Genomic DNA, 16,146 nt, shown 5'->3' with positions numbered 1-16,146 from the left:
CCCCTGGCCCTGACTGCAAAAAATCCTTATATCGAAGAATGGAGCCCACACCAAAGTTGTCCCCACCTCAAAATTTGCTGCCCTGATACACCCAAGGGAACCCTACAAACTGACATCAGGAACCTGGACTGCTGAGTTTTCTTTCCCAGGGAAAATGGAAAAAGGTTGTGCCCAGGGGCCCCTGGCCCTGACTGCAAAAAATCCTTATATCGAAGGATGGACCCCACATCAAAGTTGTACCAACCTAAAACTTGTGCTGCCCTGATAGACCCAAGGGAGCCCTACAAACTGACATCAGGAACCTGGACTGCTGAGTTTTCTTTCCCAGGGAAAATGGAAAAAGGATGTGCCCAGAGGCCCCTGGCCCTGGGCTGGGGCCTCACTGCAAAAAATCCTTATATCGAAGGATGGACCCCACACCGAAGTTGTCCCCACCTCAAACTTGTGCTGCCCTGATAGACCCAAGGGAGCCCTACAAACTGACATCAGGAACCTGGACTGCTGAGTTTTCTTTCCCAGGGAAAATGGCCAAAGGATGTGCCCAGGGGCCCCTGACCCTGACTGCAAAAAATCCTTATATCGAAGGATGGACACCACACCGAAGTTGTCCCCACCTCAAACTTGTGCTGCCCTGATACACCTAAGGGAGCCCTACAAACTGACATCAGGAACCTGGACTGCTGAGTTTTCTTTCCCAGGGAAAATGGAAAAAGATTGTGCCCAGGGGCCCCTGGCCCTGACTGCAAAAAATCCTTATATCGAAGGATGGACCCCACACCAAAGTTGTCCCCACCTCAAACTTTTGCTGCCCTGATACACCCAAGGGAAACCTACAAACTGACATCAGGAACCTGGACTGCTGAGTTTTCTTTCCCAGGGAAAATGGAAAAAGGATATGCCCAGTGGCCCCTGGCCCTGACTGCAAAAAATCCTTATATCAAAGGGTGGACCCCACACCGAAGTTGTCCCCACCTCAAACTTGTGCTGCCCTGATAGACCCAAGGGAGCCCTGCAAACTGACATCAGGAACCTGGACTGCTGAGTTTTCTTTCCCAGGGAAAATGGAAAAAGGATGTGCCCAGGGGCCCCTGGCCCTGACTGCAAAGGATCCTTATATCGAAGGATGGACCCCACACCAAAGTGTTCCCCACCTCAAACTTGTGCTGCCCTGATAGACCCAAGGGAGCCCTACAAACTGACATCAGGAACCTGGACTGCTGAGTTTTCTTTCCCAGGGAAAATGGCCAAAGGATGTGCCCAGGGGCCCCTAGCCCTGACTGCAAAAAATCCTTATATTGAAGGATGGACACCACACCGAAGTTGTCCCCAGCTCAAACTTGTGCTGCCCTGATAGACCCAAGGGAGCCCTACAAACTGACATCAGGAACCTGGACTGCTGAGTTTTCTTTCCCAGGGAAAATGGAAAAAGGATGTGCCCAGGGGCCCCTGGCCCTGACTGCAAAAAATCCTTATATCGAAGAATGGAGCCCACACCAAAGTTGTCCCCACCTCAAAATTTGCTGCCCTGATACACCCAAGGGAACCCTACAAACTGACATCAGGAACCTGGACTGCTGAGTTTTCTTTCCCAGGGAAAATGGAAAAAGGTTGTGCCCAGGGGCCCCTGGCCCTGACTGCAAAAAATCCTTATATCGAAGGATGGACCCCACATCAAAGTTGTACCAACCTAAAACTTGTGCTGCCCTGATAGACCCAAGGGAGCCCTACAAACTGACATCAGGAACCTGGACTGCTGAGTTTTCTTTCCCAGGGAAAATGGAAAAAGGATGTGCCCAGGGGCCCCTGGCCCTGGGGTGGGGCCTCACTGCAAAAAATCCTTATATCGAAGGATGGACCCCACACCGAAGTTGTCCCCACCTCAAACTTGTGCTGCCCTGATAGACCCAAGGGAGCCCTACAAACTGACATCAGGAACCTGGACTGCTGAGTTTTCTTTCCCAGGGAAAATGGAAAAAGGTTGTGCCCAGGGGCCCCTGGCCCTGACTGCAAAGAATCCTTATATCGAAGGATGGACCCCACACCAAAGTGTTCCCCACCTCAAACTTGTGCTGCCCTGATAGACCCAAGGGAGCCCTACAAACTGACATCAGGAACCTGGACTGCTGAATTTTCTTTCCCAGGGAAAATGGAAAAAGGTTGTGCCCAGGGGCCCCTGGCCCTGGGCTGGGGCCTCACTACAAGAAATCCTTATATCGAAGGATGGATCCCACACCAAAGTTGTCCCCACCTCAAACTTGTGCTGCCCTGATAGACCCAAGGGAGCCCTACAAACTGACATCAGGAACCTGGACTGCTGAGTTTTCTTTCCCAGTGAAAATGGAAAAAGGATGTGCCCACTGGTCCCTGGCCCTGACTGGAATAATCCTTATATCGAAGGATGGACCCCACACCAAATTTGTACCCACCTCAAACTTGTGCTGCCCTGATAGACCCAAGGGAGCCCTACAAACTGACATCAGGAACCTGGACTGCTGAGTTTTCTTTCCCAGGGAAAATGGAAAAAGATTGTGCCCAGGGGCCCCTGGCCCTGACTGCAAAAATCCTTATATCGAAGGATGGACCCCACATCAAAATTGTCCCCACCTCAAACTTGTGCTGCCCTGATAGACCCAAGGGAGCCCTACAAACTGACATCAGGAACCTGGACTGCTGAGTTTTCTTTCCCAGGGAAAATGGAAAAAGGTTGTGCCCAGGGGCCCCTGGCCCTGGGGTGGGGCCTCACTGCAAAAAATCCTTATATCGAAGGATGGACCCCACATCAAAATTGTCCCCACCTCAAACTTGTGCTGCCCTGATACACCCAAGGGAACCCTACAAACTGACATCAGGAACCTGGACTGCTGAGTTTTCTTTCCCAGGGAAAATGGAAAAAGGATATGCCCAGGGGCCCCTGACCCTGACTGCAAAAAATCCTTATATCGAAGGGTGGACCCCACACCAAAGTTGTCCCCACCTCAAACTTGTGCTGCCCTGATAGACCCAAGGGAGCCCTACAAACTGACATCAGGAACCTGGACTGCTGAGTTTTCTTTCCCAGGGAAAATGGAAAAAGGATGTGCCCAGGGGCCCCTGGCCCTGACTGCAAAGAATCCTTATATCGAAGGATGGACCCCACACCAAAGTGTTCCCCACCTCAAACTTGTGCTGCCCTGATAGACCCAAGGGAGCCCTACAAACTGACATCAGGAACCTGGACTGCTGAGTTTTCTTTCCCAGGGAAAATGGAAAAAGGATGTGCCCAGGGGCCCCTGGCCCTGGGGTGGGGCCTCACTGCAAAAAATCCTTATATTGAAGGATGGACCCCACCCCGAAGTTGTCCCCACCTCAAACTTGTGCTGCCCTGATAGACCCAAGGGAGCCGAACAAACTGACATCAGGAACCTGGACTGCTGAGTTTTCTTTCCCAGGGAAAATGGAAAAAGGATGTGCCCAGGGGCCCCTGGCCCTGACTGCAAAGAATCCTTATATCGAAGGATGGACCCCACACCAAAGTGTTCCCCACCTCAAACTTGTGCTGCCCTGATAGACCCAAGGGAGCCCTACAAACTGACATCAGGAACCTGGACTGCTGAGTTTTCTTTCCCAGGGAAAATGGAAAAAGGTTGTGCCCAGGGGCCCCTGGCCCTGGGGTGGGGCCTCACTGCAAAAAATCCTTATATCGAAGGATGGACCCCACATCAAAGTTGTCCCCACCTCAAACTTGTGCTGCCCTGATACACCCAAGGGAACCCTACAAACTGACATCAGGAACCTGGACTGCTGAGTTTTCTTTCCCAGGGAAAATGGAAAAAGGATATGCCCAGGGGCCCCTGACCCTGACTGCAAAAAATCCTTTTATCGAAGGGTGGACCCCACACCGAAGTTGTCCCCACCTCAAACTTGTGCTGCCCTGATAGACCCAAGGGAGCCCTACAAACTGACATCAGGAACCTGGACTGCTGAGTTTTCTTTCCCAGGGAAAATGGAAAAAGGATGTGCCCAGGGTCCCCTGGCCCTGACTGCAAAAAATCCTTATATCGAAGGATGGACCCCACACCAAAGTGTTCCCCACCTCAAACTTGTGCTGCCCTGATAGACCCAAGGGAGCCCTACAAACTGACATCAGGAACCTGGACTGCTGAGTTTTCTTTCCCAGGGAAAATGGAAAAAGGTTGTGCCCAGGGGCCCCTGGCCCTGGGGTGGGGCCTCACTGCAAAAAATCCTTATATTGAAGGATGGACCCCACACCGAAGTTGTCCCCACCTCAAACTTGTGCTGCCCTGATAGACCCAAGGGAGCCCTACAAACTGACATCAGGAACCTGGACTGCTGAGTTTTCTTTCCCAGTGAAAATGGAAAAAGGATGTGCCCACGGGTCCCTGGCCCTGACTGGAATAATCCTTATATCGAAGGATGGACCCCACACCAAATTTGTACCCACCTCAAACTTGTGCTGCCCTGATAGACCCAAGGGAGCCCTACAAACTGACATCAGGAACCTGGACTGCTGAGTTTTCTTTCCCAGGGAAAATGGAAAAAGGATGTGCCCAGGGGCCCCTGGCCCTGGGCTGGGGCCTCACTACAAGAAATCCTTATATCGAAGGATGGATCCCACACCAAAGTTGTCCCCACCTCAAACTTGTGCTGCCCTGATAGACCCAAGGGAGCCCTACAAACTGACATCAGGAACCAGGACTGCTGAGTTTTCTTTCCCAGGGAAAATGGAAAAAGGATGTGCCCAGGGGTCCCTGGCCCTGACTGGAAAAATCCTTATATCGAAGGATGGACCCCACACCAAATTTGTACCCACCTCAAACTTGTGCTGCCCTGATAGACCCAAGGGAGCCCTACAAACTGACATCAGGAACCTGGACTGCTGAGTTTTCTTTCCCAGGGAAAATGGAAAAAGGATGTGCCCAGGGGCCCCTGGCCCTGACTGTAAATAATCCTTATATCGAAGGATGGACCCCACACCGAAGTTGTCCCCACCTCAAATTTGTGCTGCCCTGATAGACCCAAGGGAGCCCTACAAACTGACATCAGGAACCTGGACTGCTGAGTTTTCTTTCCCAGGGAAAATGGAAAAAGGATGTGCCCAGGGGCCCCTGGCCCTGACTGCAAAAAATCCTTATATCGAAGGGTGGACCCCACACCGAAATTGTCCCCACCTCAAACTTGTGCTGCCCTGATAGACCCAAGGGAGCCCTACAAACTGACATCAGGAACCTGGACTGCTGAATTTTCTTTCCCAGGGAAAATGGAAAAAGGTTGTGCCCAGGGGCCCCTGGCCCTGGGCTGGGGCCTCACTACAAGAAATCCTTATATCGAAGGATGGATCCCACACCAAAGTTGTCCCCACCTCAAACTTGTGCTGCCCTGATAGACCCAAGGGAGCCCTACAAACTGACATCAGGAACCTGGACTGCTGAGTTTTCTTTCCCAGTGAAAATGGAAAAAGGATGTGCCCACTGGTCCCTGGCCCTGACTGGAATAATATTTATATCGAAGGATGGACCCCACACCAAATTTGTACCCACCTCAAACTTGTGCTGCCCTGATAGACCCAAGGGAGCCCTACAAACTGACATCAGGAACCTGGACTGCTGAGTTTTCTTTCCCAGGGAAAATGGAAAAAGATTGTGCCCAGGGGCCCCTGGCCCTGACTGCAAAAATCCTTATATCGAAGGATGGACCCCACATCAAAATTGTCCCCACCTCAAACTTGTGCTGCCCTGATAGACCCAAGGGAGCCCTACAAACTGACATCAGGAACCTGGACTGCTGAGTTTTCTTTCCCAGGGAAAATGGAAAATGGTTGTGCCCAGGGGCCCCTGGCCCTGGGGTGGGGCCTCACTGCAAAAAATCCTTATATCGAAGGATGGACCCCACATCAAAATTGTCCCCACCTCAAACTTGTGCTGCCCTGATACACCCAAGGGAACCCTACAAACTGACATCAGGAACCTGGACTGCTGAGTTTTCTTTCCCAGGGAAAATGGAAAAAGGATATGCCCAGGGGCCCCTGACCCTGACTGCAAAAAATCCTTATATCGAAGGCTGGACCCCACACCGAAGTTGTCCCCACCTCAAACTTGTGCTGCCCTGATAGACCCAAGGGAGCCCTACAAACTGACATCAGGAACCTGGACTGCTGAGTTTTCTTTCCCAGGGAAAATGGAAAAAGGATGTGCCCAGGGGCCCCTGGCCCTGACTGCAAAGAATCCTTATATCGAAGGATGGACCCCACACCAAAGTGTTCCCCACCTCAAACTTGTGCTGCCCTGATAGACCCAAGGGAGCCCTACAAACTGACATCAGGAACCTGGACTGCTGAGTTTTCTTTCCCAGGGAAAATGGAAAAAGGATGTGCCCAGGGGCCCCTGGCCCTGGGGTGGGGCCTCACTGCAAAAAATCCTTATATTGAAGGATGGACCCCACCCCGAAGTTGTCCCCACCTCAAACTTGTGCTGCCCTGATAGACCCAAGGGAGCCGAACAAACTGACATCAGGAACCTGGACTGCTGAGTTTTCTTTCCCAGGGAAAATGGAAAAAGGATGTGCCCAGGGGCCCCTGGCCCTGACTGCAAAGAATCCTTATATCGAAGGATGGACCCCACACCAAAGTGTTCCCCACCTCAAACTTGTGCTGCCCTGATAGACCCAAGGGAGCCCTACAAACTGACATCAGGAACCTGGACTGCTGAGTTTTCTTTCCCAGGGAAAATGGAAAAAGGTTGTGCCCAGGGGCCCCTGGCCCTGGGGTGGGGCCTCACTGCAAAAAATCCTTATATCGAAGGATGGACCCCACATCAAAGTTGTCCCCACCTCAAACTTGTGCTGCCCTGATACACCCAAGGGAACCCTACAAACTGACATCAGGAACCTGGACTGCTGAGTTTTCTTTCCCAGGGAAAATGGAAAAAGGATATGCCCAGGGGCCCCTGACCCTGACTGCAAAAAATCCTTTTATCGAAGGGTGGACCCCACACCGAAGTTGTCCCCACCTCAAACTTGTGCTGCCCTGATAGACCCAAGGGAGCCCTACAAACTGACATCAGGAACCTGGACTGCTGAGTTTTCTTTCCCAGTGAAAATGGAAAAAGGGTGTGCCCACGGGTCCCTGGCCCTGACTGGAATAATCCTTATATCGAAGGATGGACCCCACACCAAATTTGTACCCACCTCAAACTTGTGCTGCCCTGATAGACCCAAGGGAGCCCTACAAACTGACATCAGGAACCTGGACTGCTGAGTTTTCTTTCCCAGGGAAAATGGAAAAAGGATGTGCCCAGGGGCCCCTGGCCCTGGGCTGGGGCCTCACTACAAGAAATCCTTATATCGAAGGATGGATCCCACACCAAAGTTGTCCCCACCTCAAACTTGTGCTGCCCTGATAGACCCAAGGGAGCCCTACAAACTGACATCAGGAACCTGGACTGCTGAGTTTTCTTTCCCAGGGAAAATGGAAAAAGGATGTGCCCAGGGGTCCCTGGCCCTGACTGGAAAAATCCTTATATCGAAGGATGGACCCCACACCAAATTTGTACCCACCTCAAACTTGTGCTGCCCTGATAGACCCAAGGGAGCCCTACAAACTGACATCAGGAACCTGGACTGCTGAGTTTTCTTTCCCAGGGAAAATGGAAAAAGGATGTGCCCAGGGGCCCCTGGCCCTGACTGCAAAAAATCCTTATATCGAAGGGTGGACCCCACACCGAAATTGTCCCCACCTCAAACTTGTGCTGCCCTGATAGACCCAAGGGAGCCCTACAAACTGACATCAGGAACCTGGACTGCTGAGTTTTCTTTCCCAGGGAAAATGGAAAAAGGTTGTGCCCAGGGGCCCCTGGCCCTGGGCTGGGGCCTCAATACAAAAAATCCTTATATCGAAGGATGGACCCCACACCAAAATTGTCCCCACCTCAAACTTGTACTGCCCGGATAGACCCAAGGGAGCCCTACAAACTGACATCAGGAACCTGGACTGCTGAGTTTCCTTTCCCAGGGAAAATGGAAAAAGGATGTGCCCAGGGGCCCCTGGCCCTGACTGCAAAAAATCCTTATATCAAAGGGTGGACCCCACACCGAAGTTGTCCCCACCTCAAACTTGTGCTGCCCTGATAGACCCAAGGGAGCCCTACAAACTGACATCAGGAACCTGGACTGCTGAGTTTTCTTTCCCAGGGAAAATGGAAAAAGGATGTGCCCAGGGGCCCCTGGCCCTGACTGCAAAATCCTTATATCGAAGGATGGACCCCACACCGAAGTTGTCCCCACCTCAAACTTGTACTGCCCTGATAGACCCAAGGGAGCCCTACAAACTGACATCAGGAACCTGGACTGCTGAGTTTTCTTTCCCAGGGAAAATGGAAAAAGAATGTGCCCAGGGGCCCCTGGCCCTGGGCTGGGGCCTCACTACAAAAAATCCTTACATCGAAGGATGGACCCCACACCAAAATTGTCCCCACCTCAAACTTGTACTGCCCTGATAGACCCAAGGGAGCCCTACAAACTGACATCAGGAACCTGGACTGCTGAGTTTCCTTTCCCAGGGAAAATGGAAAAAGGATGTGCCCAGGGGCCCCTGGCCCTGACTGCAAAAAATCCTTATATCGAAGGGTGGACCCCACACCGAAGTTGTCCCCACCTCAAACTTGTGCTGCCCTGATAGACCCAAGGGAGCCCTACAAACTGACATCAGGAACCTGGACTGCTGAGTTTTCTTTCCAGGGAAAATGGAAAAAGGATGTGCCCAGGGGCCCCTGGCCCTGACTGCAAAGAATCCTTATATCGAAGGATGGACCCCACACCAAAGTGTTCCCCACCTCAAACTTGTGATGCCCTGATAGACCCAAGGGAGCCCTACAAACTGACATCAGGAACCTGGACTGCTGAGTTTTCTTTCCCAGGGAAAATGGAAAAAGGATGTGCCCAGAGGCCCCTGGCCCTGACTGCAAAAATCCTTATATCGAAGGATGGACCCCACACCGAAGTTGTCCCCACCTCAAACTTGTACTGCCCTGATAGACCCAAGGGAGCCCTACAAACTGACATCAGGAACCTGGACTGCTGAGTTTTCTTTCCCAGGGAAAATGGAAAAAGGATGTGCCCAGGGGCCCCAGGCCCTGACTGCAAAAAATCCTTATATCGAAGGGTGGACCCCACAACGAAGTTGTCCCCACCTCAAACTTGTGCTGCCCTGATAGACCCAAGGGAGCCCTACAAACTGACATCAGGAACCTGGACTGCTGAGTTTTCTTTCCCAGGGAAAATGGAAAAAGGATGTGCCCAGGGGCCCCTGGCCCTGACTGCAAAGAATCCTTATATCGAAGGATGGACCCCACACCAAAGTGTTCCCCACCTCAAACTTCTGCTGCCCTGATAGACCCAAGGGAGCCCTACAAACTGACATCAGGAACCTGGACTGCAGAGTTTTCTTTCCCAGGGAAAATGGAAAAAGTTTGTGCCCAGGGGGCCCAGGCCCTGACTGCAAAAAATCCTTATATCGAAGGATGGACCCCACACCGAAGTTGTCCCCACCTCAAACTTGTGCTGCCCTGATAGACCCAAGGGAGCCCTACAAACTGACATCAGGAACCTGGACTGCTGAGTTTTCTTTCCCAGGGAAAATGGAAAAAGGATGTGCCCAGGGGCCCCTGGCCCTGGGGTGGGGCCTCACTGCAAAAAATCCTTATATCGAAGGATGGACCCCACATCAAAGTTGTCCCCACTTCAAATTTGTGCTGCCCTGATACACCCAAGGGAACCCCACAAACTGACATCAGGAACCTGGACAACTGAGTTTTCTTTCCCAGGGAAAATGGAAAAAGGATATGCCCAGGGGCCCCTGGCCCTGTCTGCAAAAAATCCTTATATCGAAGGGTGGACCCCACACCGAAGTTGTCCCCACCTCAAACTTGTGCTGCCCTGATAGACCCAAGGGAGCCCAACAAACTGACATCAGGAACCTGGACTGCTGAGTTTTCTTTCCCAGGGAAAATGGAAAAAGAATGTGCCCAGGGGCCCCTGGCCCTGGGCTGGGGCCTCACTACAAAAAATCCTTATATCGAAGGATGGACCCCACACCAAAATTGTCCCCACCTCAAACTTGTACTGCCCTGATAGACCCAAGGGAGCCCTACAAACTGACATCAGGAACCTGGACTGCTGAGTTTCCTTTCCCAGGGAAAATGGAAAAAGGATGTGCCCAGGGGCCCCTGGCCCTGACTGCAAAAAATCCTTATATCGAAGGGTGGACCCCACACCGAAGTTGTCCCCACCTCAAACTTGTGCTGCCCTGATAGACCCAAGGGAGCCCTACAAACTGACATCAGGAACCTGGACTGCTGAGTTTTCTTTCCAGGGAAAATGGAAAAAGGATGTGCCCAGGGGCCCCTGGCCCTGACTGCAAAGAATCCTTATATCGAAGGATGGACCCCACACCAAAGTGTTCCCCACCTCAAACTTGTGCTGCCCTGATACACCCAAGGGAGCCCTACAAACTGACATCAGGAACCTGGACTGCTGAGTTTTCTTTCCCAGGCAAAATTGAAAAAGGTTATGCCCAGGGGCCCCTGGCCCTGACTGCAAGAAATCCTTATATCGAAGGGTGGACCCCACACCGAAGTTGTCCCCACCTCAAACTTGTGCTGCCCTGATAGACCCAAGGGAGCCCTACAAACTGACATCAGGAACCTGGACTGCTGAGTTTTCTTTCCCAGGGAAAATGGAAAAAGGATGTGCCCAGGGGCCCCTGGCCCTGGGCTGGGGCCGCACTGCAAAGAATCCTTATATCGAAGGATGGACCCCACACCGAAGTTGTCCCCACCTCAAACTTGTGCTGCCCTGATAGACCCAAGGGAGCCCTACAAACTGACATCAGGAACCTGGACTGCTGAGTTTTCTTTCCCAGGGAAAATGGAAAAAGGATGTGCCCAGAGGCCCCTGGCCCTGACTGCAAAAATCCTTATATCGAAGGATGGACCCCACACCGAAGTTGTCCCCACCTCAAACTTGTACTGCCCTGATAGACCCAAGGGAGCCCTACAAACTGACATCAGGAACCTGGACTGCTGAGTTTTCTTTCCCAGGGAAAATGGAAAAAGGATGTGCCCAGGGGCCCCTGGCCCTGACTGCAAAAAATCCTTATATCGAAGGGTGGACCCCACAACGAAGTTGTCCCCACCTCAAACTTGTGCTGCCCTGATAGACCCAAGGGAGCCCTACAAACTGACATCAGGAACCTGGACTGCTGAGTTTTCTTTCCCAGGGAAAATGGCCAAAGGATGTGCCCAGGGGCCCCTGGCCCTGGGGTGGGGCCTCACTGCAAAATATCCTTATATTGAAGGATGGACCCCACACCGAAGTTGTCCCCACCTCAAACTTGTGCTGCCCTGATACACCCAAGGGAACCCCACAAACTGACATCAGGAACCTGGACTGCTGAGTTTTCTTTCTCAGGGAAAATGGCCAAAGGATGTGCCCAGGGGCCCCTAGCCCTGGGCTGGGGCCTCACTGCAAAAAATCCTTATATCGAAGGATGGACCCCACACCGAAGTTGTCCCCACCTCAAACTTGTGCTGCCCTGATAGACCCAAGGGAGCCCTACAAAGTGACATCAGGAACCTGGACTGCTGAGTTTTCTTTCCCAGGGAAAATGGAAAAAGGATGTGCCCAGGGGCCCCTGGCCCTGGGCTGGGGCCTCGCTACAGGAATTCCTTATATCGAAGGATGGATCCCACACCAAAGTTGTCCCCACCTCAAACTTGTGCTGCCCTGATAGACCCAAGGGAGCCCTACAAACTGACATCAGGAATTTGGTCTGCTGAGTTTTCTTTCCCAGGGAAAATGGAAAAAGGATGTGCCCAGGGGCCCCTGGCCCTGACTGTAAAAAATCCTTATATCGAAGGATGGACCCCACACCGAAGTTGTCCCCACCTCAAACTTGTGCTGCCCTGATAGACCCAAGGGAGCCCTACAAACTGACATCAGGAACCTGGACTGCTGAGTTTTCTTTCCCAGGGAAAATGGAAAAAGGATGTGCCCAGGGGCCCCTGGCCCTGACTGCAAAAAATCCTTATATCGAAGGATGGAGCCCACACCAAAGTTGTCCCCACCTCAAACTTGTGCTGCCCTGATAGACCCAAGGGAGCCCTACAAACTGACATCAGGAACCTGGACTGCTGAGTTTTCTTTCCCAGGGAAAATGGAAAAAGTTTGTGCCCAGGGGGCCCAGGCCCTGACTGCAAATAATCCTTATATCGAAGGATGGACCCCACACCGAAGTTGTCCCCACCTCAAACTTGTGCTGCCCTGATAGACCCAAGGGAGCCCTACAAACTGACATCAGGAACCTGGACTGCTGAGTTTTCTTTCCCAGGGAAAATGGAAAAAGGTTGTGCCCAGGGGCCCCTTGCCCTGACTGCAAAAAATCCTTATATCGAAGGATGGACCCCACACCGAAGTTGTCCCCACCTCAAACTTGTGCTGCCCTGATAGACCCAAGGGAGCCCTACAAACTGACATCAGGAACCTGGACTGCTGAGTTTTCTTTCCTACGGAAAATGGCCAAAGGATGTGCCCAGGGGCCCCTCTCCCTGGGGTGGGGCCTCACTGCAAAAAATCCTTATATCGAAGGATGGACCCCACACCAAAGTTGTCCCCACCTCAAACTTGTGCTGCCCTGATAGACCCAAGGGAGCCCTACAAACTGACATCAGGAACCTGGACTGCTGAGTTTTCTTTCCCAGGGAAAATGGCCAAAGGATGTGCCCAGGGGCCCCTAGCCCTGACTGCAAAAAATCCTTATATCGAAGGATGGACCCCACACCGAAGTTGTCCCCACCTCAAACTTGTGCTGCCCTGATAGACCCAAGGGAGCCCTACAAACTGACATCAGGAACCTGGACTGCTGAGTTTTCTTTCCCAGGGAAAATGGAAAAAGGTTGTGCCCAGGGGCCCCTGGCCCTGACTGCAAAAAATCCTGATATCGAAGGATGGAGCCCACACCGAATTTGTCGCCATCTCAAACTTGTGCTGCCCTGATAGACCCAAGGGAGCCCTACAAAGTGACATCAGGAACCTGGTCTGCTGAGTTTTCTTTCCCAGGGAAAATGGAAAAAGGATGTGCCCAGGGGCCCCTGGCCCTGGGCTGGGGCCTCACTACAAAAAATCCTTATATCGAAGGATGGATCCCACACCGAAGTTGTCCCCACCTCAAACTTGTGCTGCCCTGATAGACCCAAGGGAGCCCTACAAACTGACATCAGGAACCTGGACTGCTGAGTTTTCTTTCCCAGGGAAAATGGAAAAAGGATGTGCCCAGGGGCCCCTGGCCCTGGGGTGGGGCCTCACTGCAAAATATCCTTATATTGAAGGATGGACCCCACACCGAAGTTGTCCCCACCTCAAACTTGTGCTGCCCTGATACACCCAAGGGAACCCCACAAACTGACATCAGGAACCTGGACTGCTGAGTTTTCTTTCTCAGGGAAAATGGCCAAAGGATGTGCCCAGGGGCCCCTAGCCCTGGGCTGGGGCCTCACTGCAAAAAATCCTTATATCGAAGGATGGACCCCACACCGAAGTTGTCCCCACCTCAAACTTGTGCTGCCCTGATAGACCCAAGGGAGCCCTACAAAGTGACATCAGGAACCTGGACTGCTGAGTTTTCTTTCCCAGGGAAAATGGAAAAAGGATGTGCCCAGGGGCCCCTGGCCCTGGGCTGGGGCCTCGCTACAAGAATTCCTTATATCGAAGGATGGATCCCACACCAAAGTTGTCCCCACCTCAAACTTGTGCTGCCCTGATAGACCCAAGGGAGCCCTACAAACTGACATCAGGAATTTGGTCTGCTGAGTTTTCTTTCCCAGGGAAAATGGAAAAAGGATGTGCCCAGGGGCCCCTGGCCCTGACTGTAAAAAATCCTTATATCGAAGGATGGACCCCACACCGAAGTTGTCCCCACCTCAAACTTGTGCTGCCCTGATAGACCCAAGGGAGCCCTACAAACTGACATCAGGAACCTGGACTGCTGAGTTTTCTTTCCCAGGGAAAATGGAAAAAGGATGTGCCCAGGGGCCCCTGGCCCTGACTGCAAAAAATCCTTATATCGAAGGATGGAGCCCACACCAAAGTTGTCTCCACCTCAAACTTGTGCTGCCCTGATAGACCCAAGGGAGCCCTACAAACTGACATCAGGAACCTGGACTGCTGAGTTTTCTTTCCCAGGGAAAATGGAAAAAGTTTGTGCCCAGGGGGCCCAGGCCCTGACTGCAAATAATCCTTATATCGAAGGATGGACCCCACACCGAAGTTGTCCCCACCTCAAACTTGTGCTGCCCTGATAGACCCAAGGGAGCCCTACAAACTGACATCAGGAACCTGGACTGCTGAGTTTTCTTTCCCAGGGAAAATGGAAAAAGGTTGTGCCCAGGGGCCCCTTGCCCTGACTGCAAAAAATCCTTATATCGAAGGATGGACCCCACACCGAAGTTGTCCCCACCTCAAACTTGTGCTGCCCTGATAGACCCAAGGGAGCCCTACAAACTGACATCAGGAACCTGGACTGCTGAGTTTTCTTCCCTACGGAAAATGGCCAAAGGATGTGCCCAGGGGCCCCTCTCCCTGGGGTGGGGCCTCACTGCAAAAAATCCTTATATCGAAGGATGGACCCCACACCAAAGTTGTCCCCACCTCAAACTTGTGCTGCCCTGATAGACCCAAGGGAGCCCTACAAACTGACATCAGGAACCTGGACTGCTGAGTTTTCTTTCCCAGGGAAAATGGCCAAAGGATGTGCCCAGGGGCCCCTAGCCCTGACTGCAAAAAATCCTTATATCGAAGGATGGACCCCACACCGAAGTTGTCCCCACCTCAAACTTGTGCTGCCCTGATAGACCCAAGGGAGCCCTACAAACTGACATCAGGAACCTGGACTGCTGAGTTTTCTTTCCCAGGGAAAATGGAAAAAGGTTGTGCCCAGGGGCCCCTGGCCCTGACTGCAAAAAATCCTTATATCGAAGGATGGAGCCCACACCGAATTTGTCGCCATCTCAAACTTGTGCTGCCCTGATAGACCCAAGGGAGCCCTACAATGTGACATCAGGAACCTGGTCTGCTGAGTTTTCTTTCCCAGGGAAAATGGAAAAAGGATGTGCCCAGGGGCCCCTGGCCCTGGGCTGGGGCCTCACTACAAAAAATCCTTATATCGAAGGATGGATCCCACACCGAAGTTGTCCCCACCTCAAACTTGTGCTGCCCTGATAGACCCAAGGGAGCCCTACAAACTGACATCAGGAACCTGGACTGCTGGGTTTTCTTTCCCAGGGAAAATGGAAAAAGGATGTGCCCAGGGGCCCTTGGCCCTGGGCTGGGGCCTCACTACAAGAAATCCTTATATCGAAGGATGGATCCCACACCAAAGTGTTCCCCACCTCAAACTTGTGCTGCCCTGATAGACCCAAGGGAGCCCTACAAACTGACATCAGGAACCTGGACTGCTGAGTTTTCTTTTCCAGGGAAAATGCAAAAAGGATGTGCCCAGGGGTCCCTGGCCCTGACTGGAAAAATCCTTATATCGAAGGATGGACCCCACACCAAATTTGTACCCACCTCAAACTTGTGCTGCCCTGATAGACCCAAGGGAGCCCTACAAACTGACATCAGGAACCTGGACTGCTGAGTTTTCTTTCCCAGGGAAAATGGAAAAAGGATGTGCCCAGGGGCCCCTGGCCCTGACTGCAAAGAATCCTTATATCGAAGGATGGACCACACAAAAGTGTTCCCCACCTCAAACTTGTGCTGCCCTGATACACCCAAGGGAGCCCTACAAACTGACATCAGGAACCTGGACTGCTGAGTTTTCTTTCCCAGGGAAAATTGAAAAAGGTTATGCCCAGGGGCCCCTGGCCCTGACTGCAAGAAATCCTTATATCGAAGGGTGGACCCCACACCGAAGTTGTCCCCACCTCAAACTTGTGCTGCCCTGATAGACCCAAGGGAGCCCTACAAACTGACATCAGGAACCTGGACTGCTGAGTTTTCTTTCCCAGGGAAAATGGAAAAAGGATGTGCCCAGGGGCCCCTGGCCCTGGGCTGGGGCCGCACTGCAAAGAATCCTTATATCGAAGGATGGACCCCACACCG

Source organism: Lonchura striata, chromosome 7 (genome assembly GCF_046129695.1).
Source record: "Lonchura striata isolate bLonStr1 chromosome 7, bLonStr1.mat, whole genome shotgun sequence".
Lineage (NCBI taxonomy): Eukaryota > Metazoa > Chordata > Aves > Passeriformes > Estrildidae > Lonchura > Lonchura striata.
Note: the sequence above shows the minus strand (reverse complement) of the source record.